This window comes from Pelobates fuscus, chromosome 6 (assembly GCF_036172605.1).
Source record: "Pelobates fuscus isolate aPelFus1 chromosome 6, aPelFus1.pri, whole genome shotgun sequence".
NCBI lineage: Eukaryota > Metazoa > Chordata > Amphibia > Anura > Pelobatidae > Pelobates > Pelobates fuscus.
The window spans coordinates 82,344,190-82,370,233 of NC_086322.1; positions in this window are offsets into that span (position 1 = coordinate 82,344,190).

Sequence of the window (26,044 nt, forward strand, 5' to 3'; positions counted from 1 at the left end):
ATCCTGCCTTCCAGAGAATATGTAGTAGATCGTGCGTTGCTTGCTGACATTTTTCTTTTGTAACTGCTGCTATCAACAAGTCATCTACATACTGTAACAATACACACTCTCCTGGGATGGACTCGAAATCCAGTAGATCTTGACTTAGAGCTGAACCAAATAGGGTAGGTGAATTTTTAAACCCTTGGGGCAGTCTTGTCCAAGTCATTTGGCGTTTTGAGCCCGTTACAGCGTTCTCCCATTGGAAAGCGAAAATACATTGGCTTTCTGCGGCAATTCGGAGGCAAAAGAAGGCATCTTTGAGATCTAAGACTGTGAAGTAAGTAGCCCCGCCCGGAATTAAAGCAAGCAGGTTATATGGATTGGGTACAACTGGATGTATGCTAACAACCGCATCATTGACTGCTCTTAAGTCCTGTACAGGTCGATACTCATCTGTACCGGGCTTTTGAACAGGCAGCAATGGGGTGTTCCAGGGGGAAGTACAGAATTTTAGGATACCATACCGTATGAACTTATCCAGATAGGATTGGATGTTCTTCTTAGCCTTCTGCGGAATGTGATATTGTCTTAGGCTCACTGGATAAACCCCATGTTTCAGTTCAATTTTTATTGGTGGAATATTGCGGGCCAGTCCTGGTGGGTTGTTCTCTGCCCAAACTCCTGGTATGTTAAACAATGTCTCATCACTCCTAGGGTTTTGGCTAGTCAACACTGTATAAAGTTGCCACTCTTCTTCCTTTGGTACGGATAAAGTCATAATACCTGAAGGTCCATTAAACTTTAAGGATGTTGTTCCATTTGGTAGGAACGTAATCTGCGCTTGTAATTTTGATAGCATATCACGTCCCAGCAATTGGACTGGACATTCAGGCATATAAAGGAATTGGTGTTTTACTACGTGGCCTCCCAATGTACAGAGTCGACTTTTAAGAACCGGTTTTTCAGCACTTCTTCCAGTTGCTCCTATCACAGTAATAGTCCTTCCAGATGGAGGAGCAACTAGATTAGTCACCACTGAATGTTCAGCACCAGTGTCGATCATGAACGCACTCCTTTTCCCCCCTATTGATACATCGACCATAGGCTCCGCTCGACCAAGGGGGATGGAGCCCGGTCGGTATCAATAGTCCTCCATGACAGTGTCAGCCAATCCTACAAAGTCCCTACCTTCTCTATCGCGGGACCTTTGCGCTGCTGGAATATACCTGTCTTCCCTAACACTTCCTCTGTTCCCATTACTCCCTCTATAACCATTACTCCCTCCGGGGCCTCCTCTACCTCTCGCTCTACCTCTAAAGTTTCCGTAGCCTGCCCTGGGTTGGTCTCTCTCGTACTGCTCTCTTTGCGGACATTCGTTCCTCCAATGCCCTTCTTCCTTGCAATACGCGCATTGATCCCTACTCAAAGGCTCCCTACTCCATCTATTATTGCCTCTATCTGGGCCCCGTTTATCTACGCCTGCGATCGCTACCGCTAGCATATCAGCCTTTCTACGCATCTTGCGCTCTTCCTCTTTCTTGCTTTCTGTTTCCCTATTCATATACACCTTATTTGCTACCTCCATTAGTTGGGTGATTGACATACCTGCAAACCCTTCTAACTTTTGTAGCTTGCGCTTAATATCTCCGTATGCTTGGCTGACAAAGGCGGAGTTAACCATTCGGGAATTGTCTGCGTCTTCCGGATTAAAGGGGGTATACAAGCGGTATGCCTCCAATAATCGGTCATAAAAGACACTGGGCGCTTCATCGCTTTTCTGGATCACCTCAACTGTCTTCGACATGTTAATGGCTTTCTTTCCTCCGGCTTTCATGCCAGCAATTATAGCGTCTCTATAGGCTCTGAGTTGAACCATATCAGCACCATTTACGTTCCAATCGGGATCGGTGTTGGGATAGTGTGTCGCGGCCCATGCTGCTGGATTGGCTTGGTTCAAAGCACGGGCTCTATCCTCTAATGCTTTAATGGCTGCTTGATTTATTCTTGTCCTTTCCTCATTGTTAAATAAAGTCATTAGTAACTGCTGGCAATCAGCCCATGTCGGATTATGCGTCTGTACTATTGAGGTGAACAGATCAGTCATAGCTTGTGGTTTCTCAGTATACGAGGAATTATGGGTCTTCCAGTTTAAAAGATCGGTTGTGGTAAATGGGACATATACGAAGACTGGGTCAGCGTGTGCCATTTGACCTGCGGCATCGATATAAGCTGACCCGGGATTCAGACGAAGAGGCATCTGATAGTGCTTTAATTGTTGGGCACCAGTCAACTGTCGGGTTTGGATGGGGCTACGTAGAGAGGCGTCAGTCATGGGTTCCGGTCGGGGAGAGATAGGGTATGGGGATGTGGGAGGTCGGTTTTGGGAAAAGGTCGTAAATAAAACACTTCGAGCCGAGCTAGATGAAGCTTGACCGGAAGTCTGAAGTGGCGCCAAATCAGGATATTCGTTTCTAATGGGGGTGGATTCTGGTTCCGGAAGGGGAGATTTAGTACGAGGGGGGGTGGATCCTGTACTGGAGGAGGAAGCGGAAGTGGATGAGGGTAATGAGGGGAGGGGTGCAGGACTTCCTGCGTTTGCGTCACTTCTTCTTAACGGAAAGTAAGGGGGCGGCAAAGGGATCTCGGACTCAGGGGGCGTGTCCAAAATGGGCCTAACACCAGTCCTAGTGGACGAGCAAGTCCTAGCTACCATGAGGCGACACTGCTCCTCGTGGCATGTCTGGAGCCATTTTGGCGAGTCATTTACGGCCTGTCTCCAACAGTCAATATAAGGAAACTGGCCGTAAAGTTCAGGCCTACCCGATACAGCCACGTGTAAGCGCTGTACCAGAGTTGGATCCAAACTGCCACGTGGCGGCCATGCCGCAACCAAAGTAGGCCACTCCCTAGTACACAAAGTGACCAAACGTACAGGAGACATCTTTACCCCAAAATCACAAACTTTGAATCCCTTTTTAAAATTCTTAACCATACATCCTAAGGGATCCGGAATCGTTGACTGCGACGCACCCATACTTAACAATGGAACGTCGTCGACAACGAATACTATACACGCGTACTATTCAACAGTCACACCCGTTTCCTCTGGCAACAGCACCACGTGGTACGGTTACCAAGTGAAACGTACACAATAACAATAAACACTCAGGGAATTCCCGTACACACACAGCTGTTACACCAGTCACTATATAATCAATATTATGCCCTTTGGCGTAACTATACAGTCACCCACGCTATAATTCTCTATATACGAATTACCCGTCTATAACACACCCCAGTAACATCGTCTTTTACAAATAGCGGTTACAGTACGGTTAGCATAGGTCAAAGCACAAGTTAAGGTCACAATACAATTATTAGTGGTTATGGTGTTAAACATGCAATGGACGACAATGATTAGTACTTATTATATAATGTCAGTAAATATACAGGGTTATGGTACCGTGCACTATAATACAGCAACACACTATTAACACTCTCGCTAGACGGCTGAGCTCGCGCTATCTAACAAGATATACACTTTACTAAACAATCGTTAACACATTTACAATTCCCAACTAAACTATTGGCCAGTACCTTGAATGGACTACCTAAAACTATATACACCCGTTTTGGTTAGCCACACTGCCCAATCACCACATATATAGCGAGCTAGAGAACCGAATTTACACAGGCGCCTCTTAGTCGCACTATCAAAAGTCTAGTGGGTTCCAAATTTACACGCCTTCCCACTTAGCCCAGATAGGATGAGAACTAGCGAACCGAATTTACACAGGCGCCGCTTAGTCTCCCGGTCCCTCCGACCTAGCGAACGTAATATACACCCTAGAACGCTAGTCTAGACAAGACACCGGTGTCCGGCTAGGGCTATTTACACCAGGACCCCGCCTGACTAACCAAATCAAACGGTCTGACTAAAGAGCGTTCGATCGAGCGGTGCGCCTTCGCTCCTTCCCTCCGACAGAGGGGGCAGATACACAGATTCAAAACCCCTTTGGGCCTACCGCACAATCGGTATACCCCTAGTGGGTCCTGCCGTCTAAAACAGCAGTTGTCTTACCTCCTCGTTCCTGAACCTGAGTTCACACTCATCGACGGGGACACCCCAGCACTTCTCACGTAGAGGCCGATGATCTCCTGGACAACAGACCAGTGGCGCCGAGACGAAGGGAGGTCCACGCAGAAGTTCAGGGGTGCAGCCGTAGAGAACGTGGGCAAAGATAGACCGTCTCACGCCTCTGCCTCTCAGCTACCGTTGAACGATGAGCTTCCCGGCCAATGCACCAAATGATACCGGAGAAACTGACGGAAGCCAAGCACAGAGAGATGGACACAGGTTTCTTCAGGAAGGAAGAGATTCTTTATTGGATCACCGATCGGGACTCAGAGGGACTAGCGTCACCAAAATACAGCAAAGTCTGAGTACTGAATACATAGAGTACATTCCTTATATAGCACTGTAGCTCCTCCCACAATTAACTACACCCACACATACCCTTAACCTATTTAATGAATAGAGTCTAAACTCATCCATCCGGTCTAACCACGTGGCTCATCTGATACAAAGGAGAGGGACGCGTAATTCCAGTTCTTACATTCCTGCACCTGGTCAGTACAGTGATAACAGTATCTTAGCTACGTGTAATTAACTAACTGATACTACAAACACATATACATACATATGCCTTGTGGCAATCTTAGCCTGCTAAACTTGTATTTTACTGGAATTACATCACACAGTCAGTCTAAAACTTTTAACTTTATTGAACATCATATTGCCAGTAATTCATAACTAACCATATCCGTCCTTAGAACTTGACCCTGAAGATGACATTTGCCCCAATGCTTCATAACACGACGACAATAAAAGTAAAAGGAGGGGGGCTGGGGTCCGTCCGCACCGTTCCTGCTTCAGTCCACTCTGACAGGATTAAACTTGTGCTGCTTCTTTTTATACTGTTACAGTTTCCTGTTCTTTAACTGCTTGCAACTTGCAACCAATCCCAGGCCAGCTCCAGCCCCTAGAAACAGCTGTGTCATTAATTCTGCCCAGATACCTAACTGACCAACTACCACAAGATGTAAAATTCCTCACATTTAAAACTTATTAGTGTTGTCGCGAACCCGAAATTTTCGGTTCGCGAACGGCGAACGCGAACTTCCGCAAATGTTCGCAAACCGCGCGAACCGCCATTGACTTCAATGGGCAGGCGAATTTTAAAAACAACAGGGACTCTTTCTGGCCACAATAGTGATGGAAAAGTTGTTTCAAGGGGACTAACACCTGGACTGTGGCATGCCAGAGGGGGATCCATGGCAAAACTCCCATGGAAAATTGCACAGTTGATGCAGAGTCTGCTTTTAATCCATAAAGGGCAGAAATCACCTAACATTGACACCTGTCCTCAAAGCCCAGCCCTGATACACGCTGACACAGAGCAGAATAGAGACTGTTCCCCCTACATAGGGTCACTTGGCAGATATGGATTGACACCTGTCCTCAAAACCCCTGATACACACTGACACAGAGCAGAATAGGGACTGTTCCCCCTACATAGGGTCACTTGGCAGATATGGATTGACACCTGTCCTCAAAACCCCTGATACACACTGACACAGAGCAGAATAGAGACTGTTCCCTGTCCACAGAGACCATGATACACACTGACACAGAGCAGAATAGAGACTGTTCACCGTCCACAGAGACCATGATACACACTGACACAGAGCAGAATAGAGACTGTTCCCCCTACATAGGGTCACTTGGCAGATATGGATTGACACCTGTCCTCAAAACCCCTGATACACACTGACACAGAGAAGAATAGGGACTGTTCCCCCTACATAGGGTCACTTGGCAGATATGGATTAACACCTGTCCTCAAAACCCCTGATACACACTGACACAGAGCAGAATAGAGACTGTTCCCTGTCCACAGAGACCATGATACACACTGACACAGAGCAGAATAGAGACTGTTCACCGTCCACAGAGACCATGATACACACTGACACAGAGCAGAATAGAGACTGTTCCCCCTACATAGGGTCACTTGGCAGATATGGATTGACACCTGTCCTCAAAACCCCTGATACACACTGACACAGAGCAGAATAGGGACTGTTCCCCCTACATAGGGTCACTTGGCAGATATGGATTGACACCTGTCTTCAAAACCCCTGATACACACTGACACAGAGCAGAATAGGGACTGTTCCCCCTACATAGGGTCACTTGGCAGATATGGATTGACACCTATCCTAATGATCCCTGATACACACTGACACAGAGCAGAATAGAGACTGTTCCCCCTACATAGGGTCACTTGGCAGATATGGATTGACACCTGTCCTCAAAACCCCTGATACACACTGACACAGAGCAGAATAGAGACTGTTCCCCCTACATAGGGTCACTTGGCAGATATGGATTGACACCTGTCCTCAAAACCCCTGATACACACTGACACAGAGCAGAATAGAGACTGTTCCCCCTACATAGGGTCACTTGGCAGATATGGATTGACACCTGTCCTCAAAACCCCTGATACACACTGTCACGTCTAAACATTTGATATGAAGGAACACAACTGTAGATTTCGTATAGTTTGAAGTTTTTATTATAAAAGGTAAAAGATAATGGGACGTTAGTCCAATTCACAGGCACTGTAGCTTTAATTAGAAAACGATAACTGAAGTCCACAATTACAGACACTGTAGCCTTAAGGAATAAACGATAACTGAAGTCCACAATTATAGGCACTGTAGCTTTAAGGAGTAAACGATAACTGAAGTCCACAATTATAGGCACTGTAGCTTTAAGGAGTAAACGATAACTGAAGTCCACAATTATAGGCACTGTAGCTTTAAGGAGTAAACGATAACTGAAGTCCACAATTATAGGCACTGTAGCTTTAAGGAGTAAACGATAACTGAAGTCCACAGTTATAGGCACTGTAGCTTTAAGGAGTAAATGATAACTGAAGTCCACAATTATAGGCACTGTAGCTTTAAGGAGTAAACGATAACTGAAGTCCACAATTATAGGCACGGTAGCTTTAAGGAGTAAACGATAACTGAAGTCCACAATTATAGGCACTGTAGCTTTAAGGAGTAAACGATAACTGAAGTCAACAATTATAGGCACTGTAGATTTAAGGAGTAAACGATAGTAAATTGCGGATACTGAATCAAATAAGTCTCTTAGTAGAATTAACGGTTTAGGTGATAAGTAGTTACAATTGCTGTTCCATAACTTTAACTGAAGCAAGACTGATGCAGATAACTGATATGCAGTATGAGTTGAAGTTAGCTGTAACGGGGTTGGTTTTACCGAAGGACTTTGGAGACAGGTAATAACAGCTTTTAGATGCAACGCTTATCACATTGGTTTTACTTAGCTTCCGGCTGGTTCCCGAGATCTCCTCAGAGACGGATGAAGAGTGTTAAGCTTTAGTCGTGGATGAGGAGAGGTGAAGGGAACTTTGCAGAGTCTTTCAGTCCGGTCTGGTAGCAGAGGCTTTCACAACGAAGTTGTACCGGTTGGTAGGTACGGAACGTAGTTTAATAATCCAGCGTCGATCAGCTGGTGCGGTCAGATTAAATAGGCAGACCGTGTCATAAAGAGGTGTGGCTAGGCTCCGTGGAACCAGGAAGTAAGGGAATACCGTAATTAAGGCATGACAGTATCCCCTCCTTAATGAGCAACCTCTGGGTGCTATTGACTTGGTTTAACAGGGTAACGTTTGTGGAATTTAATTTGTCAGCATGAACGACAGAGGAGTTTTCCCATGTATCTTCATCAATTCCATATCCTTTCCATCTGATGAGGTATTGTAAGGAGCCACGATGGATCCTTGAATCCAGTACACCTTGAATTTCGTATTCTTCTTCACCTTGGATCAATATGGGATTAGGAGAAGTAGAGACATTTCTGTGGAAAGGGTCAGGATGATGAGGCTTCAGCAAGGATACATGAAAAACAGGATGTAGCTTCACTGTAGGTGGAAGTTTCAATTTAACAACATTACGGTTGATAACCGCTGTAATTGGAAAAGGACCAAGAAAAGGAGAACTTAGCTTCTTTGATGGATGGTTTGTAGAGATATTCTTTGAGGAAAGCCAGACAAGATCACCGTTTTTATATGAGGGTGAAGGTTGTCTTTTTGAATCAAAAAACTTCTTTTGATTGGAGGAGGCCAATTCTAGATTTTCATGCAATTTCTCGAATAAAGAGGACATTTGAGAGATTCGATTAGATTCGAAGAGATTAGATGAAGAAACTGATGGTTGATGATGGACATGTTTCGATTTTTGACATGTAGAACAAGATTTGACATAAGATTCAATGGTTTGATCTTGACGAGGCCACCAATAGTATCTTTTAGACAATTTAAGGGTCTTTTCCATACCTGGATGACCTGCCAGAGGAGAATCATGAATAGTTTTGAGTACTTTGATTCTGAAGGAGGGAGGAACGTAAATCCGGTCTTTAAAATAGTAGAGATCGTTTTTCTTGGATAATTTAATTGATTTTGGAAGTTCAAGAGCATTTTCACTGAGATCCTTAATGTCGTCAATAAGAGAAGATAAGAATTCAATAAATGGAGGCAAAGGAGGTTCAATTTTAGTGTCCCTATGAACCCTGGAAAGGGCATAAGCCTTTTTGTTTCTAGACCCAGGTCTAAAGACGATGTGGAAATTGAATCGAGAAGAAAAAAGATTCCATTTTACTTGTCGAACAGACAGTGTTTTATTGGAGTGAAGGTTTTCGAGATATTTATGGTCAGTATATACGATTAAAGAGTTCTGAGCACCTTCAAGAAGGTGTCTCCAGGTTTCTAAAGCCACTTTGATACTTAGTAATTCTTTTTCCTTTGCAGGATAATTCTTTTCGGCAGGAGATAATGTTCGTGAGAAGAAGGCGACAGGATGAAGAGGTTCTTGAGGATTTTTCTGTTGAGAGAGGACAGCTCCAATTGCAATTTCCGAAGCATCCGTTTCAAGGACATAAAAATATGAAGGATTTGGAAGTTGAAGAACAGGAGCTGTTGTAAACTTTCTCTTCAGTTCATTAACCCCTTCAGGACGGAGTCAATAGTGCACGTTCTGATCAAAACAAAATGTAAACAAAAACTGGAATTTGCGCTATATGTCTGTTCAACCGTAGTTCCCCTCTTTCAAATTATATGCACCCACACTTATTATATATCATTTTGTTCAGGAGAAACAGGGCTTTAATCTATCATTAACTATTCATATATGGAACATAATTTATTATGAATAAAATAAAAAAAAAAGGTGAGAAAATAAGATTTTTTTTTAATTTGTATTTCCGTCTGCCATTTTAGCTGTGAATGTCATAATACTGTTAGGTTTTACTGCAAAAAAATGTGCATATTTGTAATCAGCGATGTCTCACGAGTACAACAGTACCCCCCATTAACAGGTTTTATGGTGTTTTGGAAAGTTACAGGGTCAAATATAGAACGTTCCATTTTCAAATTGAAATTTGCCAGATTAGTAATGTTACCTTTGAGACAGTGTGGTAGCCCAGGAAAGAGAATTACCCCCATAATGGCATACCATTTGAAAAATTAGACAAGCCAAGGTATTGAAAGTGGGGTATGTTTAGTCTTTTTTAGTAGCCACTTAGTCACAAACACTGGCCAAAATTAGCGTTCATATTTGTTTTTGTGTGAAAAAAGCAAAAAACTAATATTTGGCCAGTGTTTGTGACTAAGTGGCTACTAAGAAAGACTGGACATACCCCGCTTGCAATACCTCGGGTTGTCTACTTTTGCAAATGGTATGCCATCATGGGGGTAATTCTCATTCCTGGGCTACCATACGCTCTCAAAGGCAACATAACCAATCTGGCAAATTTCAATGTGAAAAAAATGAAATGCAAGCCTTATATGTGACTCTCTAACTTTCCAAAACACCATAAAACCTGTACATGGGGGGTACTGTTATTCTCGGGAGACTTCACTAAACACAAATATTAGTGTTTTAAAACCGTAAAACATATTACAACAATAATATAGACCATAAAAGTGCCGTTCGCTTGTAAAAAATGCAAAAAACTTCACTTTTACTTAAAATATCATTGTTGTAATACAATTTACCAGTTTGAAACACTAATATTTGAGTTCAGTGAAGTCTCCCGAGTAAAACAGTACCCCCTATGTACAGGTTTTATGGTGTCTTGGAGAGTTACAGGGTCAAATATAGTGCTTGCGAATTAAATTCTCTGCACTTTCTCCCTGTGTTGTCAGGCATGTCAATCAAATTTTAATTAATCAAATCACATAATTACGTTAAAAGATTATTTAAATATACACGTAGAATTTTAATATATATGCATTTATAGGTATTTAAATTATACGTGTATACTAATGTAATCTTTTCTGTAATTATATGTATTTATCTATATATATATTTGCGGTTATTTGTATTTTATACAACGATAGATATATATAGAATGTATACATTCTAAGTGTATACATTCTAAGTGTATTTTGTTACCGATATATATATATTAATAACAAAATACAGTTAGAATGAAATTACATAAGTATATATAATTTATATTAAATTTTGTTTCAATATTTTATTTATTTATTTTATTATTTTATTTATTTATTATTTTAATTATACGTATTTATATATAATATATATATGTACATCTATTATATATATAATATATATACATATTATATATATGTAACGTCATTCTAAGTGTATTTTAATATTAATTTATATACTTATATTAATATTAAAATACACGTTGCATGACGTTACATATATATAATATGTATATATATTATATATATAATATATATACATATTATATATATATTAAAATATATTTAATTTATTTTTAAACATGTTTATTTTATTTTTTTTACACCTCCTACCAGCAGGGGGACTGTCTGATATTTCAAACAGTCCCCCTGCTGGCATATCCATAGCCAGCTATAGGGGGCCATGTGATCGCTCTTTGAGAGCGATCACATGGCCCCCGGGGGCCTCATTTGCCGGAGGGGGGCTGCCTGGGCTCTCAGGCAGCCCCCCAGAAGAGGATCGCGGCGGAGGTGAGTAGTTGCTGGCTCCTGGGGGCTTAAACCGTTACGGCGTTCCATGCCGCCGCAACGGCTTTAAAGCCCATTTAAAGCGCGACGGCATGGAACGCCGTAACGGCGTTAAGGGGTTAAAGGCAGTTTGAGCCTTCTCGTTCCAATTAAAGGGATGTTTTTTACTGTTAAGTAAATTGAGTGGTTGAGCTATCTCAGAGTAGTTCTTAATAAATTTTCTGTAGAAGTTGGCGAACCCAAGAAATCGTTGTAACTCTTTTACTGTAGAGGGAACAGGCCAGTTAATAATACAATCGACTTTTGAGTTATCCATACTTGAGGCATCAGGTATGAGGTTTATAGGACAATCGGAAGAACGATGAGGTGGAAGCGTTTCAGCTTCTTTTTTACTGGATATGTCTGAAAAGTCGGAATAACAAGAAGGTATGGTTGGTTCTTTGGAGATCTGAAGAATAGGAATTTGCTGTAAACATGTTTCTTTGCAATAATGTGAGTTAAAGGTGAGAGAGAATGGAGACCAAGAAATTTGAGGGTTGTGGTTCCTTAACCAGTTGATCCCTATTATAACGGGATATAAAGGTGATGGAATAACATAAAATACTAGAAATTCAGTATGAATATGATTGGTGGTTACCTTTAGAGGGATGGTTTCATGAAGAATCGGTCCCGATGAGATAAGGGAGCCGTCAATCACTTTGATAGGAACAGAAAAGGTTTTTCGAACACAAGGAATTCTGTTTTTTGCTACAAAAGTTGAATCGATGAATACACCATTTGCACCAGAATCGATGATAGCTTCAGTAATAATTCTTACTTTGTCCCACTGTAGTACAAGAGATATAGGAGTGAACTGAGCAATTGGTGTAGAAGGGAGTGCACTGAAGATCGCAGAGGTATAGGCTTGTCTGCCGGCCTTTGTCCGTTTCAATAAGGGACAATCAGAAACCAAATGATCTTGAGAAGCACAATACATGCATAGGTTTAATTGACGTCTTCGGTTCTTGTCTTCAGGAGTGAGAGGACTTCTTATTACCCCTATTTCCATAGGTTCACTTGGCAAGGAAGTCTTTTCAGGAGCTTTTGAGGGAGTGAAAGGTTTGCGGTCTTTAGAATGTAAGAAGGCTTTTTCGGCCTTTCTTTCTCTTAATCTTCTATCAATGCTAATTGATAAGTGAATTAGAGCGTTCAAAGTAGTAGGGAGTTCTGTTCTAGAGAGTTCATCTTTTACAGCTTCAGATAAACCAATTCGAAACTGATTGCGCAACGTGATGTCATTCCATTGCGTTTCAACAGCCCATCTTTTGAATTCAGCAATATAATCTTCAACGGGTCTATTTCTTTGCTGTAAAGTTCTGATTGTTAAATCAGCTGTAGCTTGTTTGTTAGGATCTTCATAAAGAAGAGACATGGCTTCAAAAAATTCATCCAGTGAGTCTAAGATGGGGTCATCGTTTTCCAGAAAGGAATGAGCCCATGACATAGGTTCACCTCTTAGAAAGGAAATAACCGAACAAACCTTAGTTCTTTCTGTAGGATAAGATCTAGGTTTTAAAGCAATCAATAGTTTGCAGGAATAAAAAAACTCCTTATATTTGGAACGATCACCGTAGAATTTTTCAGGGTTACATACAGCAGGATCGCTAGCCGAGAGCAGAGTAGTATGAGGAGTACGAGTTTGTAAATCTCTAACATAAGTGAGAATTCTTTCGTTAGTGACTTGCAGGTCTTGCACACCTTGGGTTAATGTATCAACTCTTTGATTTAGCGAAGTTATCGTGGAATCGAAATCTACTGGATCCATTACAATGGCTGGATTATTCTGTCACGTCTAAACATTTGATATGAAGGAACACAACTGTAGATTTCGTATAGTTTGAAGTTTTTATTATAAAAGGTAAAAGATAATGGGACGTTAGTCCAATTCACAGGCACTGTAGCTTTAATTAGAAAACGATAACTGAAGTCCACAATTACAGACACTGTAGCCTTAAGGAATAAACGATAACTGAAGTCCACAATTATAGGCACTGTAGCTTTAAGGAGTAAACGATAACTGAAGTCCACAATTATAGGCACTGTAGCTTTAAGGAGTAAACGATAACTGAAGTCCACAATTATAGGCACTGTAGCTTTAAGGAGTAAACGATAACTGAAGTCCACAATTATAGGCACGGTAGCTTTAAGGAGTAAACGATAACTGAAGTCAACAATTATAGGCACTGTAGCTTTAAGGAGTAAACGATAGTAAATTGCGGATACTGAATCAAATAAGTCTCTTAGTAGAATTAACGGTTTAGGTGATAAGTAGTTACAATTGCTGTTCCATAACTTTAACTGAAGCAAGACTGATGCAGATAACTGATATGCAGTATGAGTTGAAGTTAGCTGTAACGGGGTTGGTTTTACCGAAGGACTTTGGAGACAGGTAATAACAGCTTTTAGATGCAACGCTTATCACATTGGTTTTACTTAGCTTCCGGCACATAGAACACTGGTTCCCGAGATCTCCTCAGAGACGGATGAAGAGTGTTAAGCTTTAGTCGTGGATGAGGAGAGGTGAAGGGAACTTTGCAGAGTCTTTCAGTCCGGTCTGGTAGCAGAGGCTTTCACAACGAAGTTGTACCGGTTGGTAGGTACGGAACGTAGTTTAATAATCCAGCGTCGATCAGCTGGTGCGGTCAGATTAAATAGGCAGACCGTGTCATAAAGAGGTGTGGCTAGGCTCCGTGGAACCAGGAAGTAAGGGAATACCGTAATTAAGGCATGACACACACTGAAAAACTTATAGAAAACGGTACATGCAGTGATAACACCACAAATAAATCAGTAAATGAATAAAAAAGAAGAGTAGCAGCTACACACCCACTCTAGCGACTTGATGAGTTATATACTCAGAAATGGAAAATAGGGTGTGTGCGCTTAAGATTATAAAACTAGATAAATAGTATAAAAATTATCAAAAATAATTTATTAATTAAGTAAAAAATAAATCAGCAAAGGACTAATTCCGATCACCACTGTTATACCTGTTATACTGTTATATGACACACACTGACACAGAGCAGAATAGGGACTGTTCCCCCTACATAGGGTCACTTGGCAGATATGGATTGACACCTGTCCTCAAAACCCCTGATACACACTGACACAGAGCAGAATAGAGACTGTTCCCCCTACATAGGGTCACTTGGCAGATATGGATTGACACCTGTCCTCAAAACCCCTGATACACACTGACACAGAGCAGAATAGGGACTGTTCCCCCTACATAGGGTCACTTGGCAGATATGGATTGACACCTATCCTAATGATCCCTGATACACACTGACACAGAGCAGAATAGAGACTGTTCCCCCTACATAGGGTCACTTGGCAGATATGGATTGACACCTATCCTAATGATCCCTGATACACACTGACACAGAGCAGAATAGAGACTGTTCCCCCTACATCGGGTCACTTGGCAGATATGGATTGACACCTGTCCTCAAAACCCCTGATACACACTGACACAGAGCAGAATAGAGACTGTTCCCTGTCCACAGAGACCATGATACACACTGACACAGAGCAGAATAGAGACTGTTCACCGTCCACAGAGACCATGATACACACTGACACAGAGCAGAATAGAGACTGTTCCCCCTACATAGGGTCACTTGGCAGGTATGGATTGACACCTGTCCTCAAAGCCCCTGATACACACTGGGGGGAGCTACTGTCCTCCCCAACCCCTGCGCGGTGGGTGGGGGCCATAAATCACAATGGGGTGGCCTACTGTCCTCCCCCCCTCGGCCCCCACCCCTGCGCGGTGGGTGGGGGGCATAAATCACAATGGGGGGGCCTACTTTCCTCCCCCCCGGCCCCCATCCCTGCGCGGTGGGTGGGGGGCATAAATCACAATGGGACGGACCTACTGATAGGAGTGGAGTATTGTTCATATCAGTTTAATACCTTCCGCGTCTCCTATCAGTGGACGTGTAAATGGCAGAGATTTTTAATTGTTGAATCACCTCCCCTTTTTAGGCCAAGGTGGGAAGATGCTTAGACCACTGGTATATTGGTGCCATCTTGGAGGATTTTAATTTTTGGTTTGGTTTTTGAAGCCACAGTGCTGCACCAGTGGGCCTAAAAATTAGGCATGTACACATGCCTGAAAAATGTGGTATTGTTGCAGCCGCTGCTGTAGCAGCGGCCAGAAAAATTGATGTTTGTTTCACAGGCAGAAAGTGCCCTAAAACATGGCGGCTTGAACCCTAGTTGGTGGCGGATAAGTCACGCAAGTCAAACGTCATTCAGAGCTAAAATACAGCAGCGTGTGGACCATTTTTAGCCCAAGGCAGCTCATCTCATCAGGCCTTTTTTAAGCGAATGTATCTCCCAGTGTCAGTCCCTTCGGGATCCATCCCTCATTCATCTTAATAAAGGTGAGGTAATCTAGACTTTTTTGACATAGGCGACTTCTCTTCTCAGTGACAATACCTCCTGCTGCACTGAAGGTCCTTTCAGAGAGGACACTTGAAGCGGGGCAGGCCAGAAGTTCTATCGCAAATTGGGATAGCTCAGGCCACAGGTCAAGCCTGCACACCCAGTAGTCAAGGGGTTCATCGCTCCTCAGAGTGTCGATATCTGCAGTTAAGGCGAGGTAGTCTGCTACATGTCGGTCGAGTCGCTCTCTGAGGGTGGATCCCGAAGGGCTGTGGCGATGCATAGGACTTAAAAAGGTCCGCATGTCCTCCATCAACAACACGTCTTTAAAGCGTCCTGTCCTTGCCGGCGTGGTCGTGGGAGGAGGAGGATGACTTCCACCTCTCCCCCTGTTAGATTCCCGTTGTGCTGTGACATCACCCTTATACGCTGTGTAAAGCATACTTTTTAATTTATTTTGCAAATGCTGCATCCTTTCCGACTTGTTGTAATTGGGTAACATTTCCGCCACTTTCTGCTTATACCGGGGGTCTAGTAGCGTGGACACCCAGTACAGGTCGTTCTCCTTCAGCCTTTTGATACGAGGGTCCCTCAACAGGCAGGACAGCATGAAAGACCCCATTTACACAAGGTTGGATGCCGAGCTACTCATTTCCCGTTCCTCCTCCTCACTGATGTCATTGAAGGTATGTTCTTCCCCCCAGCCACGTACAACAACACGGGTACCAGATAGGTGACAACGAGCACCCTGGGATGCCTGTTGTGTTTGGTCTTGCTCCTCCTCCTCCTCCTCAAAGCTACAATCCTCCTCTGACTCCTCTTCCTCACAATCCTCTTCCAGCGTTGCCGCAGGTCCAGCAAGCGATGCTGATAAGGCTGTTTCTGGTGGTGATGGTGACCACAACTCTTCCTCTTCCTCTTCACGCTCATCTACAGCCTGAGCCAGCACTCTTCGCAGGGCACGCTCCATGAAGAAAACAAATGGTATGATGTCGCTGATGGTGCCTTCGTTGCGACTGACTAGGTTTGTCACCTCCTCAAAAGGACGCATGAGCCTACAGGCATTGCGCATGAGCGTCCAGTAACGTGGCAAAAAAATTCCCAGCTCCCCAGAGGCTGTCCTAGCACCCCGGTCATACAAATATTCATTAACAGCTTTTTCTTGTTGGAGCAGGCGGTCGAACATTAGGAGTGTTGAATTCGTGTAGGGCTGTCGCAAATCAAGCGCCTCACTGGGATGTTGTTTCGCCGCTGGATATCGGCAAAGTGAGCCATGGCCCTGTAGGAACGCCTGAAATGGCCACACACCTTCCTGGCCAGCTTCAGGACGTCCTGTAAGCCTGTGTACTTATGCACAAAGCGTTGTACGATCAGATTACACACATGTGCCATGCACGGCACATGTGTCAACTTGCCCAACTTCAATGCCGCTATCAAATTTTTTTCCGTTGTCACACACCACTTTGCCGATATCCAGTTGCTGCGGAGTCAGCCACTTTTCCACCTGTGCGTTCAGGGCGGACAGGAGTGCTTGTCCGGTGTGACTCTCTGCTTTCAAGCAAGTCAAACCCAAGACGGCGTGACACTGCCGTATCCGGGATGTGGAATAGTACCTGGGGAGCTGGGGGGGTGCCGTTGATGTGGAGAAAGAAGCAGCGGCACAAGAGGACTCAGCCGAGGAGGTTATGGAAGAGGATGGAGTAGGAGGAGTAGAGGAGGTGGCAGCAGGACTGCCTGCAATTCGTGGCGGTGTCACCAACTCCTCTGCAATGCCACGCATTCCTTGCTTGTCAGCCGTCAGCAGGTTTACCCAATGCGCAGTGTAGGTGATATACCTGCCCTGACCATGCTTTGCAGACCAGGTATCAGTGGTCAGATGGACCCTTGCCCCAACACTGTGTGCCAGACATGCCATGACTTCCTTTTGCACAATCGAGTACAAGTTGGGGATTGCCTTTTGTGAAAAGAAATTCCGTCCGGGTACCTTCCACTGCGGTGTCCCAATAGCTACACATTTTTTGAACGCCTCAGACTCAACCAGATTGTATGGTAAAAGCTGGCGGGCTAATAGTTCGGACAAGCCAGCTGTCAGACGCTGGGCAAGGGGGTGACTTGGTGACATTGGCTTCTTACGCTCAAACATGTCCTTGACAGACACATGACTGTGGGCAGATGAGCGGGAACTGCTCAAGGCGGGAGACGGAGTGGCGGATGGTTGAGAGGGGGCAAGAAGGACAGCAGTGGTTGACGTGGCTGAAGATGCTGGACCAGGAGGAGGATGGCGGCTTAGAGTAGGCGTGCTGCTTGTACTCATGTGTTGATCCCATAGGCGTTTGTGATGTGAGATCATGTGCCTACGCAAAGCAGTTGTACCTAGGTGGGTGTTGGACCTCCCACGACTCAGTTTCCTTTGGCACAGGTTGCAAATGGCATCGCTGTTGTCAGAGGCAGACACACAAAAAAAATGCCACACTGCTGAGCTCTGCAATGACGCCATTCTGGTGGTGGACACAGCATGCGTTGATTGGCGTGCTGTCGGGCTGACCCCGGGTGCAGATGCATGCTGTCTGACTGTGCCACTAGCTCCTTGCGACGACCCCCCCCTGCTTCCAACTCGTCTCCTCCTCCTCCTCTCTGTCTCCCCATCCGAACTTTCGCCCTGTTCTTCTTCTTGCCGAGCGGGCACCCACGTGACATCCATGGACGCATCGTCATCATCAACCGCTTCGCTTGTATCTGACAACTCAGAAAAGGAAGCAGCAGCGGGTACAACATCATCATCATGACACCGTACCTCCATGTGTTTAATGCTGCCTGCCTGAGACATATCCCTGTTATCTACATCCTCTAGCAATAATGGTTGCGCATCACTCATTTCTTCAAACGGGTGTGTGAATAACTCCTCTGACGCTTGCAAGTAAAGCGGCTGTGGTGCTAGTTTTGGTGGCTGCGGCAGGCGGGTGAGTGCTATCTTGAGAGGTGCCTGAAGCTAAGCTGGAGGAGGATGGTGCGTCAAGGTTCCGAGCGGAGTCTGTACAAGATTGGGTGTCCTGTGTTAGCCAGTCAACTAAGTCCTCAGAGCTTTTCAAGTTCAGGGTACGTGGCTTCTGAAAACTGGGCATTATTCTAGGGCAAAAGGGAATCACAGCACCACGACCACGACGGCCTCTGCGGGGTGGCCTGCCTCTGCCTGTCATTTTTTGGGGGATTAGTGGTACTATGCGTGCAAGCTACTGTGAGACCAGATATGATTGGCAATGTGCACTGGAACAGTTCTGCAGAGCACACGCTGAAGGAAGGACTGACAGAGCCGCTTGAAGACAAGTAACTGCTATTCAATCTATAACAGTGAAAAACAAATTTTGGTTTTAAAAGCACGCTATAGAGACACCAGATATGATTGGCAATGTGCACTGGAACAGTTCTGCAGAGCACACACTGTAGGCCTGAGACACCCGCTTGAAGACAAGTAACTGCTATTCAATCTATAACAGTGAAAAACAAATTTTGGTTTTAAAAGCACGCTATAGAGACACCAAATATGATTGGCAACTGTCAAAGCACGCTGGAACAGGTCTACAGAGCACACGCTGAAGTAGGTCTGACACCCAGACGCTTGCAGACAACTAACTGATCTTCTATTACAGTGAAAAAAAATGATTTCTTTAAAATCTAAAGCTTAAGCTATTGTTAAAACAGATATGAGTGGTGGCACTGACTGTGCAAATGGGCAAGGCATCCAACCTGACACAGAAGCTGGCAGGCAGGCAACTGCTCTTCTATTACAGTGAAAACAAATTATTTATTTTAAATGTAAAGCTTAACCAATTGTTAAAACAGATATGAGTGGTGGCACTGGGCAAGTAGGCACAGTATCCAATGTGAACCTCACACAGAAGCTGGCAGGCAGGCAACTGCTCTTCTATTACAGTGGAAACAAAATTTTGGTTGTAAAAGCACGCTATAGAGACACAAGATATGAGTGGCAACTGTCAAAGCACGCTGGCAGGGTTGTGCAGGGCACACGCTGAAGGAAGGCCTGACAGAGCCGCTTGAAGGACACTGACTGTCTGCTATTAGCTTACACTGGAAACCTTTTTTCTTTGTAAAAGCACGCTAAAGAGACACCAGATATGATTGGCAACTGTCAAAGCACGCTGGCACAGGTCTGCAGAGCACACGCTGAAGTAGGCCTGACACCCAGATGCTTGCAGACAACTAACTGATCTTCTATTACAGTGAAAAAAAATGATTTCTTTAAAATCTAAAGCTTAAGCTATTGTTAAAACAGATATGAGTGGTGGCACTGACTGTGCAAATGGGCAAGGCATCCAACCTGACACAGAAGCTGGCAGGCAGGCAACTGCTCTTCTATTACAGTGAAAAAAAAATATTTATTTTAAATCTAAAGCTTAACCAATTGTTAAAACAGATATGAGTGGTGGCACTGGGCTAGTGGGCACAGTATCCAATGTGAACCTCACACAGAAGCTGGCAGGCAGGCAACTGCTCTTCTATTACAGTGGAAACAAAATTTTGGTTGTAAAAGCACGCTATAGAGACACAAGATATGAGTGGCAACTGTCAAAGCACGCTGGCAGGGTTGTGCAGGGCACACGCTGAAGGAAGGCCTGACAGAGCCGCTTGAAGGACACTGACTGTCTGCTGTTAGCTTACACTGGAAACCTTTTTTCTTTGTAAAAGCACGCTAAAGAGACACCAGATATGATTGGCAACTGTCAAAGCACGCTGGCACAGGTCTGCAGAGCACACGCTGAAGTAGGCCTGACACCCAGATGCTTGCAGACAACTAACTGATCTTCTATTACAGTGAAAAAAAATGATTTCTTTAAAATCTAAAGCTTAAGCTATTGTTAAAACAGATATGAGTGGTGGCACTGACTGTGCAAATGGGCAAGGCATCCAACCTGACACAGAAGCTGGCAGGCAGGCAACTGCTCTTCTATTACAGTGAAAAAAATATATTTATTTTAAATGTAAAGCTTAACCTATTGTTAAAACAGATATGAGTGGTGGCACTGGGCAAATAGGCACAGTATCCAATGTGAACCTCACACAGAAGCTGGCAGGCAGGCACCTGCAATTACATTACACAGGAAAAAAAAAAAAAAAGCAGCCTGATGTTCTAGCCCTAAAAAGGGCTTTTTGGGGTGCTGTCCTTACAGCAGAGATCAGATGAGTCCTTACACTGAATACCCTAGCCTAGCTATCAATTTCCCTATCTAATCAGCAGCAGCTAAACTTTCCCTCCTCTCACTAAGCATGCATCTTCCGAATGAATCGAAAATGGATGCTGGGAGGGAGGTTGGAGGGTGTGGAAGGGAGGGAGTGCTGCTGATTGGCTGGAATGTGTCTGCTGACCGAGAGGCACAGGGTCAAAGTTTGCCCAATGATGACGAATAGGGGGCGGATCGAACTGCGCATGTGTCCGCCCGCCGCGGCGAACGCGAACACGCTAATTTCGCCGGGATCTGTTCGCCGGCGGACAGTTCGGTACATCACTAAAACTTATACAAAACAGATTACTCCTTCATTGCCACCATACATATATGCCACAGTGCTTAGTGCCTGTGGCTTCTTGTTTTTATAACTTCTAGAAATGATTGAAATCCTAGACATATTTGGCATTTTAACAATCAAGACTAGTTTTGTTTACTTACACTTGGTGTATAGAAATTATTGCATTTGTTTTTTTTTTTCATTTTTTCTTCCTATTTAATATAGCTTTATGTAATTTTTTTTTCCTTTAACAAATTATAAATAAGGGGGGCGTGGCTGACCGCCGAGCAAAATGGCTGCATAAGAAATTGCTCCGACTCCAATTCATACGATAATTTAAACAACAGAACCATCCGAACTTCACCCTATCAACATGTCACATCACAAGGCTATAAAATCTACATCAAAAAGCTCTACTTCTTCAGCCAAAAACCGTCCTCAATCTCGGAGACCGCGCAAGCTGCCCTGCATAATGATGACTTCATACCCGCTGACTGCCTCACAAAAGATTATTTTGAGCGCACCATAGAATCTATGTCCGCTAAACTCATACACACATGGCAGTCCACGGTGGACCAACTAAATAAAGAAGTCTCCTAACCGCCAGAACATCTCAGAACTCACAACCGCACATAATGATATGGCGGATCACATACAAGCCCTAGAACAGAAACTAGAAAACATGAATCACGCATGGAAGACACCGAAGACAGGGCGCGAAAAAATAACCTGCGCCTACGAGGAGTCCCCGTGTCTGTCTTACCGTGCGACCATGCCCCAGTTATCGCAACCCTGACAGACCAATACCAACACAGAGGCAAACCACCTTGGCGTCTGAATGACTCACTCCTACATGATGCTTCATTCATTAAAAAGCTTTTCGACTGGCTCCATTGGCCCTTCCTCCCTGCAGTCCTTCAGAAATGTGCATTCCCACCCCAATTCTCATCACTAATCGCAGCTCTTTACTCTAACCCGACAGCCCGACGATTGGTGAATAGGGGCTTCATATCTCGACATTTCACCATCTTCAATGGCTCCAGACAGAGGTGTCCGCTCTCCCCTATACTTTAGATCTTGGCACTGGAGCCATTAACCCAAATGATAAGAGAGAACCCAAATATACATGGTGTCACTCTCAAAGGACATGAGTTCAAATTAACACTATTTGCTGACGATATCCTCTTATCACTAGAACAACCACACATATCCCTGCCAAACTTCCATGAAATCCTTGCCCAATACAGCAAATGCTCCTACTACAATCTAAACATAGCAAAAACGTTAGTCTTAGGTGTCAATATCCCTAAACAAAAATAGCACACCTACAATATAACTTCAACTATGATTGGAGACACGATTATATAAAATTCCTACTATACACACTCTTCCTACACGCCGCTCATACACACTCTGTTTAAAGCAAACTATCTAAAATTAATCAACAAACTAAAGAACATCACCCAAGGGTGGACAGGGAAGTTTCTATCCTGGGCTGGCAGGATAGCCGCAGTCAAAATGATACTTCTCCCGTGTTCTGAACTCCCCAATACATATCTGCAGAACATGCAAAAACTCCTTAACACCTTCATATGAGGACATATCAGACCAAAAGTAGCCGGGGGGGCGGAGCTAACGCATGAAACTGAACAGTCACCATTTCTTTGAGCTCCTCACAGGTCCAACAAAATCTGCCAAATACTCACCACCAGGCACTGGCACAACGGCTGACAAATCTCGAAGATCAGCTACGGCGGAACAACATTAAAATACGAGGCATACCAGCGGCGGTAGGAGCTGAAGAACTTCCACACTATGTCAGGAAGCTACTGGCGGCCTTGCTCCCACCAGCGGTGGCCAAAAAGGTCACACTTGATGGCATATTTGGACTCACCAGCATGGCCAAGTCCTCCACCTCTGAGCCAAGAGATGTAATCGTCCGCTGCACCTCCGCAAATGACAAAGGCCATATTATGGCGGCAATACGAGGCAAAACCCCACTGCAATTTGAGGACTCCTCAATAAATTTCTTTCAGGACCTAACCAGGGCAACACTGCAGTGGCGCAGACAAATGGGCCCCATCACGACTCACCTCCGGACCAAAGGAGTGCCGTACCGATAGGGAACACATGGCACTTTACTCGTCATCCAAAACGGAGCTACCCATACAATCCAGGCACCCACGGAGGCGAATTCACTCTACACGGCCCTTGGGATGGAAGCACCTGACCTCAGCACTCCGGGAAATACCACAAATGGAACATGGAACCCCGACACGGTGACCCCCTTTGTACTGCGACAGAGGAGCACCTCCTCATCAGAGACTTGATCAGGGGACAAAACTCGGCTAAAGCCCACTGACTCAGCTCACGCACAGATAAGGGACTGAGCCATGGACAAACTTACTGTATATATATTTTGTTGCCCTCGCAAGTTAAATAATGAATTTCTCCCTACCACTGAGCATACCAAAAGCATCCGACAACCTGCCCCCTTGCCCCCCTCCCACCCTGGGATTACGGGGAAACACGCGCACGGATAAGCTCGAAGCACACAACCACCCACGGAAGCAACAGTCACAATTTGCAACGTAAAGCTGGGGCACCACGGCACAGGTAGAGGTGGGTTGCACTCCTTATCACAAACCCTCATATACACAACCACCACACTATTAGAAACACACCGGGATCTACCCCTTGGTCCCACCGCACATGGGAGCAAACCACCCCCCTGGATGCCACAAGACTGACCTCACTAGTTCTCACACTTACCAGTAGACCCACCGGGGGGCTGAGGGCTCAGAGGGATAAGAAGGGAGAAATAGGATGGATATAACCTATAGACACAAAGGGGATGTTCCCCGCTCTAGGGCCAGTAACCCCATGACGCTACCTGATTGCATACAGCCTACGTCCGAAACGATTTTTACAGGGGAATCTCCAGACTCTCCCTTTCCCCGCAGGGTACCCCTCTCTACAACCAATCACGAAGTCCTGTGCTGAACTCGATACTGCCTAAAAAGATTAACCTGACACAATCCGCTGAACACCCTCTAGCCCTTTAAAATTATATGTATGCAGCACAGACTTGACTCCGACACCTCGCTTGGGGGTGCCCACGGGAACAAGGTTTACCTTACCTTACCTGACCTATCATTTTTAATGTTACAAACGTGTGATAACCCTGACAAACAATTTACAGTAACAGTTAACTCTTCATATTATCCTTACAAGTTAACCAAAAAAAAAAGTGCAATGTTAGTACAAGCCATAACTAGAAAACCTATAATGTATCTCTGTAATGTTACTCTATGTCTCCTCCAGCATGTACATTAATTCTTGCACTGCAAAAATAAAGAATTATAAAAATAAAAAAATTAGCCAGAACAACACTGTACAGATTATTCTCCCAAGGCGGAATGAGAATGCCGGATGTGAAGGGAGATTACTGAGCAGCTCATATAGCCTCCCTGTTATCCGCATTTTATCACCCTAAACCACTTGCCTGGACTGAAATAAAAAGGACTTACACAAAAGACGTCCCCTGCCTGTGCTGGCATGGCTGCCAAAGTCACAGAGATCAAAGCAAAACACCATGCTGCCTACGACCTTGCTCACGCTTGATACCGCAAAAAAATGGACTTAACGACTACAACCTCGCTAGCTCTATCACTAGAAGCATTACCACTACTCATCTCCAACTTCAACCACAAACTATGGAAAGACATGGTGTTGCGAACCTGTCACAAATGCTGCAGGGCCCACACCTGAAAAGCTTTTCTGATCTCCAAAAGAAGTTCACCAACCACAGCTCACTACTCCTACATGCAATTGCAATCGTGGGTGGCACTACAATCCGAAGCCACCAAAACACACTCGTAAAAGCCCACAAATATCTGAAGCTGAAAAAATCTGTCTAAAACTAAAACCACCCAAAAAAACTCATCTCCACAACATATCCCGCAGAACATTCTCTGACCAGCATAAACTCTCTCTCCTTTAAATCAGCCTGGGAAAGGGATATTAAACACACACTCATGGATGCACAATTAAACAACATATTTCGAGCCCATAGACCAATGGCACTATGCATGTCCCATATCGAACTCTCCAGGAAAATGTTCTACCTCAAACAGAGCTTCCCTAACACATCTGATATCTGCTGGAGATGTCAAGAAGACAAAGACACCATGATCCACACCTGGTGGCACTGCCCTAGACTCAGTAAATACTGGCAAGATGTTGCTACTATGGCTCCCCTCCCCTCCCCCCCCACCCCCACTTTCCCCTCCCAGAACCATCCTACTCCTCCAACAACTAAGTAGGGGCTATTCCACTACTACAGAACACCAATTTAATGAGCTACTTCTTACTGATTGTAGGCACACTTCCCACACACTACTCATGCACTCAAACTGGGTGCTATTGGGGTGGTTGAGACTGACCAATATGCCTGAAATATCAGAGAGATTGTAAAACCAATATACCAATATGTATATTGTATAACAACATGCACATTTTGGATGGATATGGGACTGTTTCCCCCTTCACACAACCCCCCCCCCCCTTTTTTCTGTACTCCAAAACTAATAAAAATTGTCAAATTGAAAAAAAAAAATGATAGATAATATGTAAGGCTACATTTAAAAGAAAAGAGGGAAATTGTAGTATAAATGGATGGCAAAATGCCTTGGTCTTTAAGGTGTTAAAATGAATTTTAAATGGAAAACATTTGAAATAAAAATTATTGCATATTTCAACACCATAGATGAAGGATTTATCTAATGTACTACCAAAATGTATATTTTTTTCTATATACTTTTGCATATTTTTATGTCTACCTCATTTTGCCTTTATTGAACAATACAACTGTAGTATGCATAGTTGTATACAAAAGAAAAACAGGAAATGCATCATCAGTAAATACTTTTTTTCCTAGTTTTTGGCAAAATTGAAAAACACTTAAAGGAACACCATAGTGTTAGGAATACAAACAT